Here is a 24,395-nt window from a genome sequence, read left to right as displayed (position 1 = left end):
TGGAACAAGAGATAGTATCCGGTTTCATCGCATTGAAGTTTTAAGCGTGGGTGTAATGATTTTTTGGTCTGATATTCAATGTCTTTTAAAAGGGGCAACGATTCAAACAAAAGTCTGTATCACCTTTTTTTTGCCTCAAAAAAGAAAATTGATATTTCAATAAACTAAAAATTGTCTATTTTGCAAAAATACAATTCATACTGTTATACAATACAATCTTTAAATATTTTTTTAATTTATAAAATTGTTTTTAAAAACTACTATATATTATTAAAATATATTAATATAAAGTTCTATAAATTGGATAATTATATTCTTAAATAGAAATCAAAGATTATATATATTTTTCTTCGAATACATTAATTGTATGTATATATGGTATTTATTGAATAAAGTGCGCGACATGTATTCCTTGTGGCAGCTGTTATTTCATAGGTAATATCGGTGATTTTACGTGCCTCGAGTGGCGCGGAATGTGGAGGCGTACTCGCATTATATTCCTTATAGGTTAAGCCAACCCGCCCACTTGTCGTGTCCCAATACCTGGCAGCGATATGTCAACAACTATACACTTTCCACTCGTGGATATTGACTTTATCGCACCTCTTCAGATTCGATATTTATACACAATTATTATCGATTTTACTTATCACATATATTTACATATAATGTGTTGTATTATTTTTCACAGAATTCAAAATTTTTCATTTTATTTGAATTATTTGAATCTATTTAATGATTTACTAACCAGTTTGCATTGCGCAGTAGCATTGTGCGCAGTGTACTAATGCGCTGAAAAATTATGCGCAGTGTACCAATGCGTAGTATCGTTGTGCGCAACGTACCAATGCGCAGAAGAGTTGTGCGCAACGTACCAATGCGCAGTAGCATTGTACGCAATGTACCAATGCGCAATAGTGTTTCGCGCAATGTTCAGCTGCGCAATAGCAGTATAGTAGCAATAATCTCCAAAATATTGTCACGGTATTAAAATTTTTAAACCGAATCTCAATATATGATATATTTTTTGAAAATTTACTAGCAGTAAACATACTTTAATATAACTAATTACTGAATTAAAATAATTAAATTATTGTATCAAATCCTAAATGATCAAATAATTTTAAAAAAATGAAATTAAATTTGAAAAATATTGATTTAATTATTATTTGTCTTTAAATGTAAGACTAAAGAATTGTGCATATGGAAGCCATGCATCATTCTTGTTTCTTTCTCGTTTCGCTGCCGGTGTTCTGGAAATGATACTAAAGGAGGGGGAAGGTGGGACACAGTAGTGAGTGGAAAAGAGGTTTGGGGGGAAAGGACTCATGTAACATGAAGTAAACTGCCAATCGCTGTATGGTGAGGTTGTACTAACTTGCATGATTGATATGCAAGAAGACAGATTGCACCCGGCAGCAGTGACGGATCGCACATTTCCAAGAACCCTTTTTTTTAAAAAAAAAAAAAATTTTTTTCCACATTCTTTTTTTTCATTTTCATTACTTTATCTCAGTTTTATACATAAATATATATGCAAAATATTTATGTTATATTATAACCATCTCGGGGTTATAAAAAATAATGGATAAAACTTTCGAAAAGACCAGCGGCCATGCACTGCGACGCATAACTCCATCCCATCAAATAAGCTTCGGGGGAAAAAAAGATTTTTCTTTTTTAATTTATTTACATATAAATTTCTACTTCTCTGTGTGTGAATAAAAATGATTCACATCGCAATTTTATCGAAAGAAATTTTTTTTTTGAATGTTATAAAATAATTTGAAATAGAAAACTAAAGATGTGAACATAACCTTAAAATTCAAAAAAGTAAATGTCATAGGCGAACATAACCTAAAAATTCAGAAAAAAACCTCCCTTGCAAGAAGGAGAATAAAAATTGCACTTTGAGGGGTAAAAGCAATCGAGATAGTTGTTCAGTTACAAATTTCTGCCGCCAAACGATTTGAAGAAAAATATGTGTGTCGGTGCCATTTCGGCGCTCTCACAATTGGACAAAGATCTATGTGTGATCATGGGACTTGATGTAAACGCGCGCGGAGAATTTTTTTTATTCATTCAATGTTAACATATTTGCCAGTCAGGATTGTTTTGTCGATCCAATTTAAGTTCCACAAGGTTTTGACTTTCGGAAGGATCCTTTAAAAAATTTCTTTTCTCCCATACTCATGAGTGTGTGTTTGTCGCGCACGCAAACAGGTCGTCGCGTTCTCATCATCGCCGCGCGATGTCTATCTACTCAAAACTTTTCGAAAGGTTGTAATTATCACCTTATAAAAAAGTCCCATCCAACATTTCTCTCTTGCAAATGATTAATAATAAATTGCCATACTTTCAAACTCAAAAATTTTTGGGCAAATTATAACGTTGTGAAAGAGATAAAGATAAAAGACATATAATTGTCCTTCTTGCACTCATAGTTGGAAAATTTGTTGTTTTACGTTTACATGTGAATTCACCTTTAGACACGCAAGGTATGTAGACTATTAAATATTACAGTAATTAAATTTTAAAAAGTTATTGATTAGTAAATAATTAATTTTTTTTCCAGATAATCCCGGTGCATTTTAATTTTCAAGGAAGAAGCAGTGAAGAATGAATAAAAGGTTGTTTTATATTAATGATGAATAATAATGAGCTTAACTGCTTAATAATAATCTAAATTCGGCTACTACTTTTCTAGTAAACAAAATTATTGTCATAATTCTTGTCAACTACCGCACCCTGCTCTAGGGACAATTTAGTGACTTTAGAGTAACTTAATTTTAACTATAAAGTCACTATTTTCACTAGAGCAGGGTGCGGTAGTTGACTAGAATTATAATTACTCGTTCATGTGAATTCACCTTTAGATATTAGGCTGAATTCACATGTTGGCGTAAAGAGACAAATTTTGTAACTAGATTTTTTTTCTTGTCCATAATAATTGGACAAGAGAATAATAATTCTTGTACGGCCCTGTTGAGCTTGACAGCCCTCATTTCTCCCTCCCGAACAATCACCGCTGCCTATGAATACCTCCTCCGATCGCCATATATCCGCGAGAATTGAAGAAAATATGGCTACTATGTTGTGACTTACGGAGAGAGAGAGAAAGAGAGCAAATAGCCAAAGGCTCCTTTACAATAATTTTCGCTACAGGGACTTTCCGCTCATGCGCAATAGTCAATTTGGTACTTATGAGATTCAATAATAGTTTATTACATGTTTATAAAATATATATATATATATTGCAATTTCTCGAGCGCCTTTACGCGTGTAATGAGGATCAATTTTGCCCCGTGGCATATAATATATATTTCCTTTCGGTTCTTCCCAAGTGCGATTTATGTATATATGGAGAAAAAAAATGGGTTCAAAAAAAAAACACGCACCGATCATTAAAGTAAACCCAACTAACCGACCATCAGCGCAAAAAATAATTAATCAATAATTAATCGCGTGTTTCTGATCATTGAGACGATTATACACTCTCGCTACGATATGATGAATGGACATTTCAATTTTTTTTTTTTTTTACTCTACTATATAGTATATATGTCTCACTCACATTAGTTAATTAGACGTGTAATATCGAATTGAGAATGATAAATATATTTGTGGGAAAAAAACAGATATTCTCAAATTGAGAATAAATTTTTAAATCTTTGAATTTATTCCTTTTTATATTTTCTAAAAAAATGTCGGAAAAGTAAATTTCCTCTTAATTTGGAGATTATTTCTTTTTTATTAAATAAAAAATGTACTTAAAAAGTAATATATACCCAATGTAAAAAATGTATTCTTATTTTAAGAGAATAAAGAAAAATGTGTGTAATATTTCGAAGAACATTGTTTTTTAGAGATGAAATTATATATTATTGTACCGAGTGGTGCCAAAAAAATAATTCATAGCATATTAAGAATATGCGCGAGGATGGACACCGACGTGTCTAACTGAATTTGTATATTTTATAGTGATGCGTGCGCTAGATTTTATATTTAGGTTGACCACCCGTAACTCTAGAACTACTGAATTAGGTTAGAACGAAAATACCAACACCCACTCTCTTTCTCTGTCTGTCCTCTCGTAACATGCATTTTTCTCTCTATATTACGTGTATATATATATATACAGTATTTATTTTTACTTTAAGACAGTTGTTTCAAAAGATTTTATCCATTTATCGCTTTTACGCTACGTTTACAATATCGCGCGCATGCGCTTTTAATTCATTTCCCCCTCTTAAGTATAAATTTATTACTATACTCAAAATACTATATACTATATAATTTTTTATGCAATTTATTTTGAAATTTAGTATATTTTACTGTTAAAACAAATATATATTTCTACACGGAGAAAAAAGATTTCTTTTATAAAGTAACTTTTACTACTTTCAGAGTAAAACTGGACCAACTCGAAGTTTCTGCGCATCTCTGGCAATTTTTACTCCAAAAATAGTAAAATTTACTCTAGAAATAGTAAAACTTACTACGGAAACAGTAAAATTTACTACAGAAATAATAAATTTTACTATTTTTGGAGTAAAAATTGCCAGAGATGCGCAGAAACTTCGAGTTGGTCCAGTTTTACTCTGAAAGTAGTAAAAATTACTTTTTCTTTTTCTCCGTGTAAATTAAAGAATATATTTCTAAATTTAGAATATACTCTAAATTAAAGAATATATACTTAAATTTAGAATATACTTATATCCGAGAATCAGGAAATACTGAATACCCTTTTTTTAAGAATATATTCTAAATGTATAAATATTTACTTATTTCAAGAACCGCATAATACTATAAATTTAAAAATAAATAACATTTAAATAGTTTGCTAAAAAATAGTATTCTTAAATTTAGAATACTTTCTTTCGACTATAAATTATAATATTTATACCTATATTTATTATGAAAAGAATTTATATTCATCCACAAAGTTCGACAATAATGGTCATGTTTATTTTTATAGCACGAATTTCATTTTTAACACAGCTAAACCGCACCACATCAGACATATAGTGAGTTAAAAAAAGATTTCGCCAGAATTTTGCAAAAATGTATCAAATAATTTAATAATAGAATTTTTCTTTTGGTAATTGTTTTTTTAATAAACATAATCTATAAATTTTTGCTTAGATCGCTCTTTCTTCAGTGTTATATATACACTCTTTACATCTTTCATATATATGTTCGAAGGAAACGCAATTTCTTAAATGTTGTATATATATATGTATTTACTTAAAGGCAATATATACTTATAAACATCTTTTTAAACATTCAAACCATTAATAATTCTCAAAGAGCTTATCTTCAAAAATCGGCCTGTAACGATCAAGTTACCTTATTCTCTTTATATTTTCTTTCTCTCTTTACTCGTTAATCAAAAAATTGAAGCATCTATAATGTCTCCTTCCAATGGTAAAATGCGAGCTCAACATGATGAATTGTACAACTCGCAACGTGGCATCTGGCGCAAAAAGAATTCAGATCGAAGATAAATCACGTGGGCTGGTTCCTGTTGTTACCACCTTCAGAACAGATCATAAAACGATCGCTTTATCTCCATTAAATGAATCCGCAATATACTATATATATATTTTATATTCATTCGGGCAATTTTTGTTATACAATGAAAATAATTTCATCTAAAATACATGTAATTAGAACTATACACAATTGCATATAATTTTATCCTTTTGGTTTGATGGAGTTTTAAAAAGTCGTTACACTTCTACAATAATTTTATTAGTTCATGGCGTATGGTGATAACTTTCCAAAAGCGCCACTGGACAAAATTTGTTAAGCCTGTTCTACAATATTTTCTATACCTTAAAGCTTAACTCATGCTTTGCTTTTGCGAACCTATTGTGCGTTAGCTTTTAAGGTATATAGAAAATATTGTAGAACAGCCTTAACAAATTTTGTCCAGTGGCGCTTTTGAGAGGTTATCACGACTTTTCAAAATTGGAAACAACAGCAAAAAAACTGTTATTTCACAAAACATTTTTATTTAAAATTGGTTCAAGCTCACTGTGAAAAAATGCGAAAAATTTATTTAAATACAAAATTGTTTTTGATAACGTTGATGTATGTTCAAATGAGCGCGAAAGTGAGTGATGAAATCTTGTTGTTTCGCCAGAATAAAGTTAAGTAAATATACATATAGTTATATGTAAAGTTTCCCTAAAATTCTATTTTCACGTATACACCTGTTTTTCAACAGTATATTTTCGGAGGCCATATGCAATTTCACGTCGTTTGCGACAAGGTACAGATATTGTATACATGTTCCAAAAAAAAAAGTGATGGATTATATACCCGCCGAATGAATTTCTGATTAAAATGGACACACAAGAGATAATAATGAGCCAAAAGTGCTGTCCAGAATAGCCATAAAGCTAAACCTCATTCACAATTCCAATTTCTTCTTTTATAACGAGCGACTTCGTTATCTCAACTTGCACATGGGGACCCAAAAGCAAATAAGATATCGCCAAATCCCGTAAGTGAAATTTGACAAATGTACCTCTCAAGAAACAGTAACATATACACAGCGAGATATATACAAAAAAAAAATTCCGTTACTCATCGATTGACATGATCATTTTCCCCTCATTGATGGCATTTTGAAAAGTCGTGTCACTTCTATAATAATTTTATTAGTTCGTGACGTACTATAACTAATACACCACGAACTAATAAAATTATTATAGAAGTATCACAATTTGTCAAAAATTTTCTTTTCTTTGTATTTTCCGAAATGCAAATTTAATTGGTTGTCCACAATTTGACTAATGCGGACAACCAATTTCGAAAAATGTAAAGAAAAGAAAATTTTTGACAAAAGATGTATAAGTCACCAGGGTTTGGAAAGTAAATTACCATATATGTAATCTATACTGAAACGTCCTAAATATGACACTTTTACTCATTGCCAATTCACGAGATTCCTAACCTAAAAATTACCCAATAATTTAATTAAACAATTATAGAAGTGAATTAAATTGAAAAATATGTTATCTAATTATTTTTTTGTTGTTTGAAAAACGTAATTAACAAAAAAAGTCGTCTTTTTTCCTCCATACATAAAAGATATTGAAACTGGAAATACCTATACATATTCTTCGGCTTCTGAATTTGGGATAACAACACACGGTTGCTTTACTAAAGAGCATGTCCCAAAAGGTGAAATTCCAACGTATATCTCGGAAGAACTATTCCATAAAGAGAATCAAACGGTTTGTACACGCAAGTCGCGCGTTGGATATACAAGTCGTGTGTATATATATGTACATAAGGGAAAAATTTCTAAAGTGCTTCTATAAGGAAATAACGACTATGCCCAGGAAAATTAATGGACCATTGATGAAGCACTTTTTTTTTTTTTTTTTTATTTGCTGACAAGTAATTAGATAGATTCATACCAAATCCAATATCTTGACAATTGCCACGGACAAATTAGCAATTATCTACTAATTTTTCAGGTCAAAATCTATACATGGAGAAAACTATTTTTTTTGTACTTTAGTTGAATTAATTAAATTCTATACTCTGATTTACTATTTTACAAAATCAAAAAAAAACACCGAACATAAATTCCCTTAATTTCAACAAAGTTGCAATAAAGTTTTGTAAAGAATTGGTTTTAAAGAAGAAACTCATGATCTATTGAAGGTTGGTCCTTTATAGTACCATTTGGTCTTCATTGATCAAACTCCAACATTCTCGCGATTTTGTCGCATTATCTTTCCGAATAATGGTCTCAAGTACAAATAAATAAACACACAAACATATATATATATATCTATACGAAATACACTTGGGAACTCGTTGTCTTTAGTCTATAAAGAAAACGACCTTCTCGACATTCTCAACTTCTTTTCCGGCGCATGGAATTCGCGACTCCCTCTCGTCGATCTCCGCGCACCGTGAAGTGCAACTTTTTCATCAGAGACAATATATACTACAAAAGTGCTTTGGGTCCACAGGTGCACTTTACTTATTTGACCTCGTTTTTTTTCACTGTTTTTAGGCCTCGAATGGAGGATATATAATGGAGCTAACAAATCAGACAGAGGAACATGGACTGCCGAAAAAAAAGTCACTGATATCCTTTTGCAAATTCCACTAAGAGAGTGCTTTTAAAAAATTTATATGTCCGCGTATTTCACGTGAAAAGAGGTTAAGTACTACGGAATTTTTCAGCTGGAAATAATTACATCATTCCATAGGAACTAATATCTAGGGAATTTTATTTAATTTCCTGATTTTGAAAAGTATTTTTAATATTACATTCTTGCTGTCCTTCAATTACCTGCTCTAGTGAAAATTTAGTGACTTTATAATAATTAATTTTTCATTTTTTTACAGATATTCCTAACATTTCCATTTTGAAGAAAGAAGCAGTGAAGAAAGAATAAAAGTTTGTTTTATATTAATGATGAATAACAATGAGCTTAACTGCTTAATAATCGGAAAAATTTTAAGGGTGAATTCACATAAAGGCGTAAAGCGTCTTTGTAACTAGATCATGAATATGTGAGATAGTTTGTCCTTTCACTCAAAGTCTAGTTACAAAAATTTTACCCCTCCTTGTGATTTCAGCTTTAAAACAAAAAATAATTTCGAGAGCGACGACCTGCTTCTTTTTTTCGATATATATATATATTGGATAAGGAATCTTTTGTCGAAGGACAATCAATATATGCAATAAAGCCGGATCTCGACACGGAATCTTCCATGAGAGGAGATCTTTTCACGATTCCACTGTATGGCACTGGCTACCCACGCGTTCCGATCCGCTCTTTTGCTCCATTCATCAAACCGCGCGCGCCCCAACTTTTGTTTCGTGCACGCACGCAATGAAAGAACGCTGTTCAAATACACATATGCAATGGTACGGGCCCTTATGCCATATAAGTCGAGACTGCAACTTCGAACGAAAGCAACTTGCTCAATATATATATATATGTATATGCAGTACCAGTATATAAAGTACATTTGTATCTGAAAAATACACATCAATTCTTCTAATATAGAATCAATTTCCTGCCAAGTTAAATATATATTTTAGAAAAATATTTAGTTTTAAATAAAAACGCCTTTAAGAAAAAATTTCCCCCAAAAAAAACAGATACTTATAAAATATTATTAAAATATTTCATGTAGATAATATATATCTTGAAAGAACATTGAAAATATTAATGGTAATAGAGCGGCAAGAGAGTAGTTGATCTCGAGAGGTAGGCGTATACGTTCATTAACTCACATCGCTGAAATATTGTCGTAAAACTTGCCAGAAATGGTCAACTAATTGTAACTCCAAAGATGAAAATAGGCATCATCATCATTGCTTCCAAGAGTCCGCGTCTTTCTTCATTGATTCAAGAAATAGTCGTGAGCTCTCTTTGTGTGCCCGTTCAGCTATATATGATCGACGTTAATGACCGTGGAAAACGACAGTCCTTTTCAAGAAATCAAGACTTCTCAAAAATTATTACCCTTCTTTCTATTTCCCTTTTATACAATAATGGATATCATTTTCTAACTTAAAAAATTTCTTTCAAATACCCTCCCTTTTTTTTTTGCTGTACAGAAAATTTTTTTAATTATCCAAAAGAAAAATTGTTCTTTTTAAGTTTTTTTTATAAAAGGAACCTATTTAAAAATTTCTCTCATCCCGTTGAAATGGTGATAAAAACAATAAAGGCACCTGTAACATTTGTAATTTATCCGGATGACTATTTTCACGTATTTTTTTCTACGAAAGTATTTTATTTTCTTAAAGTTGTATTTAATTTTTGGAAAATTCTAGCGTTTTAAAATGTCAAACATTTGATTTTTAAAGAAATTTTGAAAAAACCAATCTCTATACATACAAATGTCATACAATTAAATAGTGGAATTTGAATTTCAGTGATGATTCCATTTAAAGAATATTATATAAAAGACCTCGTTAAGCGTCGGGACCCCCGCGCTATGTGCGTAAGCGTATAGGACAATTAGATGCGTGACCGTGACCGCGGTGTGTACGGCGCTCGGCTGAAAAAATAAATAAATCCTAACCCATTGTTTATCCAGAAGACCTGCAGGTACCTAAACACCAACGTCACAACATGTGCGCTAGTCAATTGTATATAATGGAGGATATATATATATGTGTGTATATGTATGTATTGATGCAGACAAATAAAGCGCAATGGAAAGCAACGAGACGCACTAGAATCAACCAATAACGAAAGCAGTTCGTTTTGTGTGCGTATACATGAATGGAGTCCCCCATTCATGCGAGAAGCATCCCTTCCTTCATCCCCTTTTTCCATCTTTGGCAGTGAAACACTCACACACGTATATATATATACATCTTTTAAAGGCGCACACGTGATCGCCATTGTCGATTGGCAGAGGCGCAGGCAGCGCCAGTCAGGCGCGTTATTCCCACTTTTTACCAATCTACTTCGAGAAGCGAATCTTTGCGAGAAGTCACAAGACCCCCTGCCACGACCCCATAGGAGCGTAAAACGGCTTTTTATATCAAATCAAATAAATTGCCAGAGTTGCTTTTAAGAAGCGTTTTAACACCCCAAATATTGTACGCAAGGTAAACTATTAAAGTAATTAAATTTTAAAAAGTTATTTAATAATTAAAATTAATAATTAATTTTTTAATTTTTTTTCAGATAATCCTGACATGATAAAAGAAGATAAACTATATTATCGCAGTGAAGAAAGAAAAAAAGGTTGTTTTATATTAATGATGAATAATAATAACTTTAATTTTGAAAGGAGATAAACTAAGTTATCGCAGTGAGGAAAGAAAAAAAAGTTTGCTTTATATTAATGATGAATAAAAATAACTTCAATTTTGAAAGGAGATAAACTAAGTTATCGCAGTGAGGAAAGAAAAAAAGGTTGTTTTATATTAATGATGAATAAAAATGAGCTTAATTGCTTAATAATTATCTAAATTCGGCCACTACTTTTCCAGTAACAAAACAAAATTATTTTAACATTTGAGACTTTTAGTTTTTTTTTAAACTCAGTAATTTTTTTTCGATTACTATTTTTCTTCGACATTTCAAATAACACAACATATTGCCACAATATTGCGAATATGTCACGGCAATATTACTACTGCAATTTTATGTCCCCCTGCAGGAATATTGCAGTGCAATTTTGCCTAAATATTCCTGTGAAATATTGCTAAATAAACAAGAAAAATTACCATCATCTTAAAAATATAAACTTTAACAAAAAAAATTACACATTTATAATGAGAAAAACTTAAAATTAATTGATTTAATTTTTATACACAGTCTCAAAATGAAAAACGGTATTTTTATATAAGATTTCATGAAAATTGTTGTTGCGCGATATACATAAATTCCCTGAGATGTATCATGTAATTATATGTGCGTAATCCTGATATGTGCTTCTTTCACTTGTAACATTTGTTTTCGGGATAATTTCATGTTTGAGTTAAAGGATTCGAAAAGATAATTGCGGCAATTTACAAAAATGTCAAGTAAAGCCCATCGTTATAATATCACGAAAAAAAGTAAAAAAAAATTTATGTAACACACACACACACATACAAAATGAATTGATCCAATAAAAGCGGAGCGTTAATCATAGATTTGGTTGTATATATATATATATGGGACGTTTCACGTTAAGCGGGCCACCCCGATGGCCAAAATTGAGAGCTTCCAAAAAAATCGCTTATACCCAAAAATTATTCATATATATAAGTACTTTCAAAAAATATGTGGCCTTTTGAAAAATCCAATATGGCGGCCCTAATATAACCTACAAATGTGTCTAAAATTAAAAAAAGAGGCCTAAAAGTGCTAATAAAAAGGGATTAAATGAGGAAATCACCTATGTATTGGCGGTAAAATTAGCACTAGGATACATACTTTGTATTCCGCAAGCAATACCGGTAATTTGATATTAATTTTCAGAAAATAAATATGGCGGATCCAATATGGTGGAAAAAAAATTTTAAAATGCATCGGATTTGCTTGACAGTTGTTACTCGGGGGTTTCTGAGGTCGCTGCTGCCGAATCTGATGTTAATTTTCAGAAATTCAAAATGGCGGATCCAATATGGCGGACAAAAATTTTTTTAATTCATCAGATTTCGTTGAAAGTTGTTACTCGGGGGTTTTTGGGGTCGCTGATACCGAATCTATTGTTAATTTTCAGAAATTCAAAATGGCGGATCCAATATGGCGGACAAAATTTTTTTTAATTCATCAGATTTCGTTGAAAGTTGTTACTCGGGGGTTTTTGGGGTCGCTGATACCGAATCTATTGTTAATTTTCAGAAATTCAAAATGGCGGATCCAATATGGCGGACAAAATTTTTTTTAATTCATCAGATTTCGTTGAAAGTTGTTACTCGGGGGTTCTTGGGGTCTATTTATTTAGTCAACTATTTATTTAGTCCTGAAAAGGACTGATTGAAATATTTATCTGAAATAAATATTCTGTATTATTAAAAAATCTGCAAAATAAGGGAAAAAAATGTTATAATTCAAAAAGAAAATAGTTTTATAAAACTACTTATTTTAGTCCTAAAAAGGACTGATTCAAATGTGTCCGAAGTCAATATTCAGTGTTTTAAAAAAACAAAGAACAAAAAAAAATTTTTTTATCCTCTGAAAATTAGAAAAAACTGAAATTCGAAACAAACCTACAACGTAGTAGAAATTACGAAGGTATATACACTAAATAATCGTCAATGGTTAACGACGTAAAAAAGAATAGCCACAAAAGCACGTCTATTTAATGTATTGAGGTTCAATGTCAGTTGCGAGATAGAAATGAATACAATCATGATCGACATCTACCAGACAACAGCGTAAATTAAACAAATGGCGCGCGCAATTTAAACTACATTCGAAACACAAACTTAACGTCAAGATTTAAATAATAATAATAATACATAATAATTGTTGTGGATAAAAATTTCTTTATTTGTTTCCTTTACTTTTTAATACTTTATTTAAATAATTTTCAAGATCTTTTCATATAATGAGTATGAAAATTTAAAACATGTAAACAAATATTGAAATTAACTTAGGCTAAAAAAGAGTCTAATAATATTCATTAAACCAAATATTCGGCAAAATAAATTCACGAAAATTCTTTATTTTTTACATAAATTAATTTTTCAAGGCGCGCCGTAAAAAATTAATAAATATCAATAATAACTTAATTAGATAATTATTAAACCAATTGAGGATGAAGTAATTGATGTTTTTTAATTTTTGCTTCCTCATGGAGGAATTTTCTACACGGGGCAAACTAAGAAAAAATATTTTTTTAACGCACCATATAAAACTTTCTAAAAACCAAAAACCAATATTAGATACTTTATCAACGACACCATAAACCCCCTAGTAACAACTTTCAACCGAATCATTTGATTAAAAAAATTTTTTGTCTGCTATATAGGATCTTCCATTTTGAATTTCTGAAAATTAACAATAGATTTGGTATCAGCGACCCCAAAAACCCCCGAGTAACAACTTTCAACGAAATCTGATGAATTAAAAAAATTTTTGTCCGCCATATTGGATCCGCCATTTTGAATTTCTGAAAATTAACAATAGATTCGGTATCAGCGACCCCAAAAACCCCCGAGTAACAACTTTCAACGAAATCTGATGAATTAAAAAAAATTTTGTCCGCCATATTGGATCCGCCATTTTGAATTTCTGAAAATTAACAATAGATTCGGTATCAGCGACCCCAAAAACCCCCGAGTAACAACTTTCAACGAAATCTGATGAATTAAAAAAATTTTTTGTCCGCCATATTGGATCCGCCATTTTGAATTTCTGAAAATTAACATCAGATTCGGCAGCAGCGACCTCAGAAACCCCCGAGTAACAACTTTCAAGCAAATCCGATGCATTTTAAAATTTTTTTTCCACCATATTGGATCCGCCATATTTATTTTCTGAAAATTAATATCAAATTACCGGTATTGCTTGCGGAATACAAAGTATGTATCCTAGTGCTAATTTTACCGCCAATACATAGGTGATTTCCTCATTTAATCCCTTTTTATTAGCACTTTTAGGCCGCTTTTTTTAATTTTAGGCACATTTGTAGGTTATATTAGGGCCGCCATATTGGATTTTTCAAAAGGCCACATATTTTTTGAAAGTACTTATATATATGAATAATTTTTGGGTATAAGCGATTTTTTTGGAAGCTCTCAATTTTGGCCATCGGGGTGGCCCGCTTAACGTGAAACGTCCCATATATATATATATCGTACGCATGAATCGATATTTACTTTATAAGTGGCAGGTAGCAAACATATTTGAATAATTTAAGGTCGCACATAATAATCAGTTCTCTCGGTACGGTAATTATTATCGAGAAGGGGGAAATATAGTGCGAGAAGGGGGGCTTCCGGTGACAAAGGAATTTTCACCAATTACACTTTATTCTCTATTCTAAAAATATGTGTTTATAAATTTATTTCATTAACGTAAAAAAATCTTGAAAATTTTGAAATCTTAAAATTGAAAAATTTATAAATAGGATTAAAGTAGGTTTAACGTAGTTTTAGGGTAAAATTAAAGAAGGTTTAATATAGATTCAATGTAACTTAAAAGTAGGATAAAAATAGAATTATACTAGGTCCAATACAGGTTTAAAGTAGGATAAAAAATATTTTAAAAAAGTTAACCTGAAAATTGTAAATACTAAAGATAAAAACGGAAGGTCGTCAATGTAATTTCAATCTACAGCCATGTTATAATAACACTTAAAATTGTAAGTTACAAACAAAATTAGGCATGTAAAAATTGTTTTATTTATTTATTCATTGTGCACGAAATTTATCGAGTCTCATATTTATATATATATGTGAAAAACTTTCTCTTAAAATGAGTCTTTATCATAAATTAAATTTGCAGCTCATAAAAACGTTATATTAATATGAATTTTTTTTTATATATATCTCATGTAAAATTGTCGAGCCAATCGGAGATCCTGGAATAATCGACATGCCAAGGTTCAAAAATTCCACTTTAATTTAAAAATGAAGGCGTTGCAGTCGATCATTAGTGAAATGAAATTTCAGGGCGTGACGTGTGGGTTTGGCGAATTCACAAAAGCAGTTATACATGTATATATATATGTGCATTATGTGTAAGATTGCAAAATATGAAATCTTTTGGGAAGATCGACCCCAATGATCTCCGGGAAAATTATAGGGATGCAAAAATCGTGATCCATACGCACGCAACTTGAAAATTATCCAAAGTTGCGTCTTTCATGTTTTAAATAGCAATTTACTTGCAGTATGTACAATACATTCATATATAAAAATTATATGAAGTAAAAAAAGTTTTTCATCTCATTGCATATAATAATTATAGGTTTTTATATTCAATTCAAAAGGCCATTTTAAGCCGCAGTGAAGAAAGGTATCAGTAATATAGAAGAATACACCCATTTAAGAGAAAAGTTTGACAAAGGGTTAAATTAAGTTTAAGGTAGTTTTTATTCTTGGTTAAAGGTAGTTTTAATTTAAGTTCAAGGCAGATTAAATTTAGGTTTTAAAGATAGTTTTGATATATATTAAAGGCAGTTTTTATTTTTGGTTAAAGTTAGTTTTAATTAAGGTTCAAAGTAGGTTTAATTTAGGTTCAAGAAAAGTTTATAGTTTTTTATAAATAAATACAAAACTAATTACAATTTTCTTATTTATGTTATATACTGTAATTTACTATTAAAATTTGCGTTGCGCATATAATTTGATTACTATTCACATAATAATGAATATGAAGAAAATAATTACTTGAGCAATAAAACTCAATGTAGTTGATATGAAACAACTATAATTTTCCGTTTTTCTCATATAATAATTAAGGATTATTAATTTTCATGTCTTTCACGTGTGCACTTCCTTTTCAAGATTCAATGCCTATCATTAAATCAAGAATAACTATCGAGAGCTGATATATACGATCGCAGAAATTGAAAGAGTAAGTAAGAGAGAGAAAGATAGCCCCGCGCAGGTGTGAATTGAGCGACATAACTTTTTTCTATGCGCGTAATATACAACACACACTCACGCACACATTGATTTTTAAGGCTCAATCGTAAATCAATTGCAGACCATCTACGGCAACATAAAAGTGTGATAAGGAATAAGAGCCATTGACGAACTACCGGAAAAAACTCATTATCACATTCCAATTGGGGGTCTATAGAACATTTTTATCCGGTCTTAATGAGAAATATGCAAATTCACTTAATTAAACTGTTTTCAAAGGCAAAAAAAAAATACAATCATTAAAACTATTGATCTGATATATTTGTGGACAAAAAGTAACACAGTAGCTTAAATTTTATATGAAATAAATAACACTTTAGAATTGCTCAAAAATAGTTACTGTTACTGTTACTGTTACTGTTACTGTTACTGTTACTGTTACTGTTACTGTTACTGTTACTGTTACTGTTACTGTTACTGTTACTGTTACTGTTACTCAAAGATAGTAACATATTACCGACTTCGTTACTTTTGGACAAAAAGTACCATTTTACTTTAAAAAATAGTTAATTACTTTTAAGGTAGTAACATGTTATACTTTAAAAATAGTATATTGAGAATTATTTTATTTTAATAAATATCGAAAAAAAATAGATTTTCTTTTAATAACGGTACATTAATATGAGAATTAACACGTGGTGTTTTTTTTTCTCTCTCTCTCTCTCTCATGTTTTGGTGAGATAATAAATATTGGTGAAATCTAAAGTTTTGTAATATGCAAAGTATTTAAGCCATTTGTGGTTTGACATAAAGTATGATTCCTACAAAAGCGTTATATACCGAGAGGAGAGCCAAAACCAGTCAGCATTATAAGAGAAGCCCCTCTTGGCAATAGCCGTTTGTACCCACGCTCAGAAATTAGAATACAGTCGCGAACGATAATTTATGGACAAATTATGCGCGCGGTATACATTAATGCGTGTCAAGAGGACAAAAGATGAATTTTTCTCCCCGTTAACGCGAATTGAATATTATTAGAATTCAATAATAATTCAATATTATAGAGGATGATCATTATATTCCGAACCCTTAAAAAAACATTTTTTTTTTTTTTATTAAAAATTGTTGTTACAATTTAAATTTAATGAAAAAGAAAAAACTTAAATACTGAAAAAAATGTGTTTCAATGATTTACATTTGACTGGTAATAATTTATAATCATAAATTGATTTTTAAAAGGACCTTTCTCGATATAATTGAAAGTGGAGGCAATATAAAACTTTAAATGTTCGTCTTTAGACATTTTTGTAGTTTTTTAAAATGTCATACGTGCGTATACAATTTTTGGTGGTACTTTATTTTATTATTTTTTTTTTTTTTTAATCACTATCAATTAGCTTATCGGCAATAATATTGTCTCATTCGACGAAGCGGCACTCGTTATATTCACTAATTATAATTAATTTGGATAAATTAACGTTCATAATCGAGCACCTGACCGCGAGAGTATATTTTTATAAATATAATCTGGGAAAAGTTTTATAGTCACCGAAACAAAATGCAGGTGTTCATTTTTTTAAACCACAAAAAACGAAGAAATGAAATAAAGGAAAAAAAATTTCAAATTAACAATAAAAAAAAAAACAATTTCATATTCATCACTAAATACTGTATTTTGAGATATTTATAATTTAATTTTTAAATTTAAAATAATTTGAAAAAAAAAATTAATTAAAAATGTAATTAATTTTTAAATGCATAAAAATAAATTTCCTTGGATATTTCATCAGTTCTTGACAATTATATAATTTTCTTTTAACAGATATATGATGAAGTTAATGAACTTGAACTTGAAAGGACCATATTGAAAAATGATGCCACTATATATGAGGTTAAGATCAATATCTAAAACTATGATGCCTCAAGACCTTCTGGTCCTGTACTATATGAGGTGTAACGACCCACAGTGAGAATGTATTAAATTCTCCGCATTATTTCTATATCCTACATTATTAACATCCTATGTGCTGATATAACGATAGCCTTATGATTAATTATACGTTTCACCTAATAAGGCACACTATTGCATCTCTTTCTATCTTTAAAGAAGTTAGCTCTAGCTTCATCGAGAAAACGGTACATTTCAATTGAAAAATGATCGCGCAAAAATGAAAGATAAAACAATTTTCGCATTTTTCTTGCTTTGAAACATTTTCAATCTGTAATCTACCATTAATATAATAGGACCTACTTTGATTCTACTTTAGACCTAAATCGACCTATAGTGAACCATTGGACTGCATTGGACCTACTTAAGACCTCCTATAAGCCTACTTTGAACCTATTTTGACCCTACTTTGGTCTTAATTAAATATAATTTAAACCTAAATTGGATCTGTCTTAAGTCTTCATTGAACCTACGTTGAACCTACCTTGAAGTAATTTTGATTCTACTTTGGACCTAATTTGACATATTCAACTTACATTGGACCTACATTGTACCTACGTTGAGCTTTTCTAAAACCTAATTTGACCTATATTGAACCTACTTTAGGCCTTCATTGAACTTACTTTGAAGCTATTTTGTACCTAATTCGACCTATATTAAACCTACTTTGGATCTACTTCGGACTTAATTTACACCTACTTTAGACCTATTTTGTATCTAATTCGACCTATATTAAACCTACTTTGGATCTACTTCGGACCTAATTTATACCTACTTTAAACCTATTTTGTACCTAATTCGACCTATATTAAACCTTCTTTGGATCTACTTCGGACCTAATTTATACCTACTTTAGACCTATTTTGTACCTAATTCGACCTATATTAAACCTACTTCGGACCTACTTTAGACCTATATTGAACCAATTTCGACCCTAATTTGTACCTATTTCAACCTGTATTAAACCCACATTGGACCTACTTTAGACCTGCATTGAGCCTACCTTTAACCTGCATTGAGACTATCTGGAACCTACTTCAAACCCTATTGAACCTACATTGAAGCTACTTTAAACCTTATTTGAACCTATTTTGACCCTCTTTTGAACCTTCTTGAATCCAGAAATAGTATCATATTGAATGAATTTTAAAAAATTCTAAAATTTTACATTGTAACAAGCGCAAGTGAGATGATTAAGAAATTGAACATTAATGTTTTACAAGAGGGGAATTATAATGTCTCATTTTTTCCACCCATAAAAATGATCATACTAAATTCTAAATTAAATTTCTACTTCGTCTTATAATATCCACTCACTTCCCATACATATATATATATATACACTAGTTTAAGTCGTAAATCTCCACATTTTATAGTCACTCACAGAGACGTGGTCAAAGCAGTCTCTAAATTTCTCTTTCATGAATAAAGTTTTAATGTGATAACATTTAAAAATAATAATCAAGTAATTTTTAAAAAGTTGGTAAAATATAAAGTCACGAAATATTATTATAGAGTTAATATTACTTTAATAATAATAATAATAATAATAATATTATTATTTATAAACCAACATTATATCTAATTATCGTAAAAACCTAAAGTAAATATTTAAAAAATTCTTCTTTAATTAATATTGTTATATGGATACTTTAAAAAGAAGTAATTTTTGGAGTATAATATAGTAATAAGGGGAAAAAGCAGTTTATTACTAGACTCATTGACTATTACTACTTTTCAGTAGTAGTAGACGGTAGTAGCAAGACAATGTAATCGTCAACAAAAAAATAAAATAACGTTAATATTGGACCTATGTTTTCTATTTTCTTTGTTATTATCAATTAATTATATTAATTTAATAATAATAATAATAATAATAAAAATAAAAAACTAAAATATTTATAAAAGTAATAAATTAATAAAAAACATATTATTAAAAATAATAGCATTATACTTATAAGTGACGCGCTCTAAAGAAAGGGACCTAAGAAGCAATAGAATTATAGGTTATGTTCATTCTCTTTGTTTATTTTCACTTAAAAATTTCAAATCATAACCTAAAATTTTTTGCTTTTTAGATCCCTTTCTTCAGAGAGTGGCACATACATAAAATCAATAAGTATTAATTTTTATAAATATTATACTCTCTAAATCTAAATTAGTAGTTTTCTACTAATGAAAGAGTGCGTATTTGTTTATCAATTAAATTAGTAACAGTTTTGACAAATTTTTAGTAAAAACTACTAATTGCTAGTAGAAAACTACTAATTCATGGAGTAAATCGTATTTTTTACTATTTCAAATTAGTAAGCCGATTTACTCCATGAATTAGTAGTTTTCTACTAGCAATTAGTAGTTTTTACTAAAAATTAGTCAAAACTGTTACTAATTCAATTGATAAACGAATACGCACTCTTTCATTAGTAGAAAACTACTAACGGGATAACTATAATTATAATATAATAATATAATATTAAATAAATAAATAGATAATATAATATATGTACATACATATAAAAAAATAAAATATAAACATACCTTCGACTGGGAATCCATAACGGGCCGTATTAAGGCGATTGTCACAGCACCAAGGTAGTCAAACCCCTATTTTTTGCACCTCGTTGAGAAACATGAAAATCCAACAAATATATATATATAAATATTCTCAAAATGTTTATATAAATGCGCACTTTCTAACCTTTTTGAAAAAAGCTCTCGCAACGCACTAAAACACTCGCGTGCACAAACACCCACAACACACTAAAATTTTTATATACATGTAGAATATTGTCCAGTATTTTAAGAAGTGTCCCACTACAAAATGTTCCAAAAGAGGGCGAAAGTTGTCCCAGTCAAATAATTGTACCACGATCGTTTATTTTGTTTTTAATTTACAAAATATGTAATAATTTATATAAAATAACAATATTCACAAAAATATTTTAATTTTTTTTTTTTTTGTTTCTTAAAATATTGTGTATAGATATTTTAGGAATTTCGTAAACGCGTGATTTCATGGGCAAAGCATTTATATATATATATATATATATGTGACGCTCTCACTGCAAAATTCAAAGGCGAGCGCGAGAAGGTGCGCCGACGTACTCGCGCTAGCCCGATTCGAATGTGACTGGTTCGTTGCGATTCCGGCGTGCCTCGCGTGGAGTTTGACCGGTTGGAGGAGCTCTCGGAACAACACGCGGAATCACGATAAACATAAGCAAAAGCGATCTTGAAAGAGATGCGAGAAGTTGGGTGGGAAAAATATCCTATATATGCTATACTTACAACCCTTTCCCACAACGATTCTTAATTGATAATTATTTATAGAAGTCTTCAATTGGCAATTAATATTTAAAAAAAAAATTCTTTAACAAAAGTTTGCTCTATATATTAAATCACTACCTATATATAATATTATAAAATAAAATATAATTTTAACTAGGAAGTAATTACAAATAAAAGAAGAAAATGTAAATGAAATCGAAAGAAAAGAATAGAAAAATTATAAATATAACCTCGAAACTCAAGATGAAGGAGTTAACTATCAAAACTAAGATTGGGGTAAAATTACTGTTTTTGTTAATGTTATATTTATTCATCATTAATATAAAACACACTTTGTGTGAAAACCGCTTCACTTTTTCTATGGTTTTGTTCCATAATTATTTTTTTCGTTAATATTATTTATTATTCATCATTAATATCAAAAACACCTTTTGTGAAAACTGCTTCACTTATATTATATTCTCTGCGCCATGTCTGCATCTGAAATAAAAAAAAAGACAAGTTACATAAAATATTATTTACTTTAAATAATCTAAAAATAAAGAAAAAATTGATAGAAGTTATTTATATTAAATTAATTATTCTTTTCATAACCTCGATGAATGTGTTAATTTTTAATAAGCATCATGTTTCACCAATCAATAAAATTTACACAGGATGTGTGAGACTAAATACACTTTCGCAGTATCTAATGCGTGGGACGAAATGAACTCGTGAACCATTAAAAGATGACTCTTCAAGACCATGTGGGTCACATTTGTTCTAAAGAGGAAAAAGTCTCTTACGTGAACGCAAAAGATCATGATTATGAGGAAACAGTTCAAGAACACTCAAGTTATAGCTAAAAACAATAATTTATCATTTTTATATTATTATTATTATTTTCACATAATTATAATTACTATTACTACTGCTTTTACTACTACTATTTACAGGGTTCGGAAAGTAAGAAACTCAAAGTAATCTACCAGGGTTGGGAAGTTAAGACAACGAATTTAGTCATTTGCTGAAATGACATAAAAATAATAAAAACTCACTATTATTATTATCGTCACGATTAAAGGAACGATTAAATGTTTATTTGTGATTAAAATACGACCCTGAAATTTCCGAGTCTTTTTAAGAATATATGTGAAGACCTATACAGATATATATATACAATGTTAATGCGCGAGGAGACCGCGTGGGACCAAGACTGCCCTGCCTTGGCTCACCAGATGTCATTATTCATTATGTATACATATTTCTCCTTCATTATAAAGGCAACAAGTTCGCTGCTCTTTAGATGTATATATATAAAAAAAATCAATTTTTGCTCAATATCCCAGGCATCATCAATTTTTGAACAAATATTTTTTGCAATATAAATTTCCTTTCCCCCCTTTAGTAATCAGTTTTCCTATACCACTCATAAAATATACCGTAAGAAAAAAAATATATATATGCAATAAAATTTTGCATTATATCAATTTGCAATAATTGCCTTCGTGCTGAGGAATAACAATTATTGCCACGTCAGGTAATATTAGTGCTGAGTAAATGATAATAATTGCACTCGCGCCGAGAAATTACAATCTACCAGGGCTGAGCATGTTTATATATGTATATATAAAACATGCGCATTTATACACACATTCCCGCCTTTTTTTATGACAATTCCTCAAGCATTAACCAGATTTAATGATTTTAATGCGCAAAAAGCTTTTAGTGCAAGAAGCATCACCTCATTTTCAAAAAGTGGTTCAATTTTAACGATCTCATTGAATTTTGACTAATAGAACTTCTTTTCGATACTATCGAAATAATAAAAATACTCTAACAAATTTATGGTTTAAAAAGAAATTGAGGTTAAAACACCAAAAATTTATATACGATTGATAACATTTTAAATGGATTTAAGCTTTAAGTACAGAAATTATCGTATAAAAAAAAAGAAGTAATGGAGCAAGTTTTGAAATCATTTTTAAACCGCGAACAGAGAAAATATGGAGAATTTATAATAAACCTGTGTGGTAAAAAAAATTTATATATACTATAGTGCGGAAGGGATGCAACGTTTAACGTTTGTGGTCTGCATTCGTGAAAGTGCAACTATAGGTAATCAAGAAGACTTTCTCAGTGGGGTGGCGCACTCTCGGTCTTGTATAATAAAATAATGGTTAGGGGGACGCGGATAATTTATGTTATTTCCCGTGTCGGTCTGTCCGTCCATCCAAGCAGCACTCTCTCGAACCTGATTGTCCCGACTCGAACCACTCTTCCGACTCACACCTGTTGTCTGCGCGAGGTACACGCATATACGTTCAAACTCTTTTTTTTTTTTAATTCTTTCCTCTGACTCATCGACTCGACACGCAAAAAAAAAGTCGTAATGTTGTCATAATTCGTTTTATTGCCGGCAGCTGACTAATTCACATGGACCACGGGACAGCCAAACATCGAATGTGTCAAGGGGTTTAATCCCTGTGAACTCAAACTTAACCTCATTACCAAGCACTTTTCAATCTGAAAGGTATAAACTTTCCAAGTGGAATTTGAAGAATAAATTTACATATGAAATTTTAATTGGACCCGGTTTTTTTATGGCAAAATTCGGATTATTACAATTAATATCAAAAAAATAAACTTTCTACAAAATATAATTTTTTTTCAGATACGGCCCTCGGAGGATAGAAGAAGTGAAACAGTTTTCACAAAAGGTTGTTTTATATTAATGATGAATAATAAATAACAATAATTGACAAAAAACAATGAAGGAAGTTAAAAAAAAAAGTGAAACAATTTTCACAAAAGGTTGTTTTATATTAATGATGAATAATAAATAATATGAACTATATAGAAATATTTGGAAATATTTTCATTCTAGAAAGAGAAAGCACATATATACAAAATATACGTGGATGGGATCGTGAGATAAGTAAATATTTCTTGTAAATAAGAGAATAAATCTATTACGTCAGATCATCATCTCTATCGCGCCCAGAACAAAGGAATCTTCTCGCCATTACTTATATAAAAAAAAATTTTTTTTCTCTCTTTTTTCCTCAAGAACATCCGCATGTACTCTTTAGGAGTTCTCGCTCACCTCGTGAGGTCGTTACATCTATATTCGCACGTACAAATGCA

General features: G+C 30.1%; 1 protein-coding gene across 1 annotated transcript in view; it reads right to left on the bottom strand.

Moving 5' to 3' along the window:
• The window catches only part of LOC127280556 (uncharacterized), a 37,868-nt gene extending 16,765 nt beyond the window's left edge, over nucleotides 1-21,103 (bottom strand). Inside the window, exon 1 of the mRNA XM_051303611.1 lies at nucleotides 20,520-21,103. The gene's annotated coding sequence lies outside the window, so the exon portion shown is untranslated. The remainder of the gene's footprint in view (nucleotides 1-20,519) is intronic.
• Nucleotides 21,104-24,395: the final 3,292 nt, after the last annotated feature.

The sequence above is a fragment of the Leptopilina boulardi genome, unplaced genomic scaffold (genome assembly GCF_019393585.1).
Source record: "Leptopilina boulardi isolate dan_hultmark-lab unplaced genomic scaffold, ZJU_Lbou_2.1 LbouV2_248, whole genome shotgun sequence".
In the NCBI taxonomy this organism is placed as follows: domain Eukaryota; kingdom Metazoa; phylum Arthropoda; class Insecta; order Hymenoptera; family Figitidae; genus Leptopilina; species Leptopilina boulardi.
The sequence above is the reverse complement of the archived record's forward strand: the minus strand, read 5'-3'. Positions and strand labels throughout refer to the sequence as shown.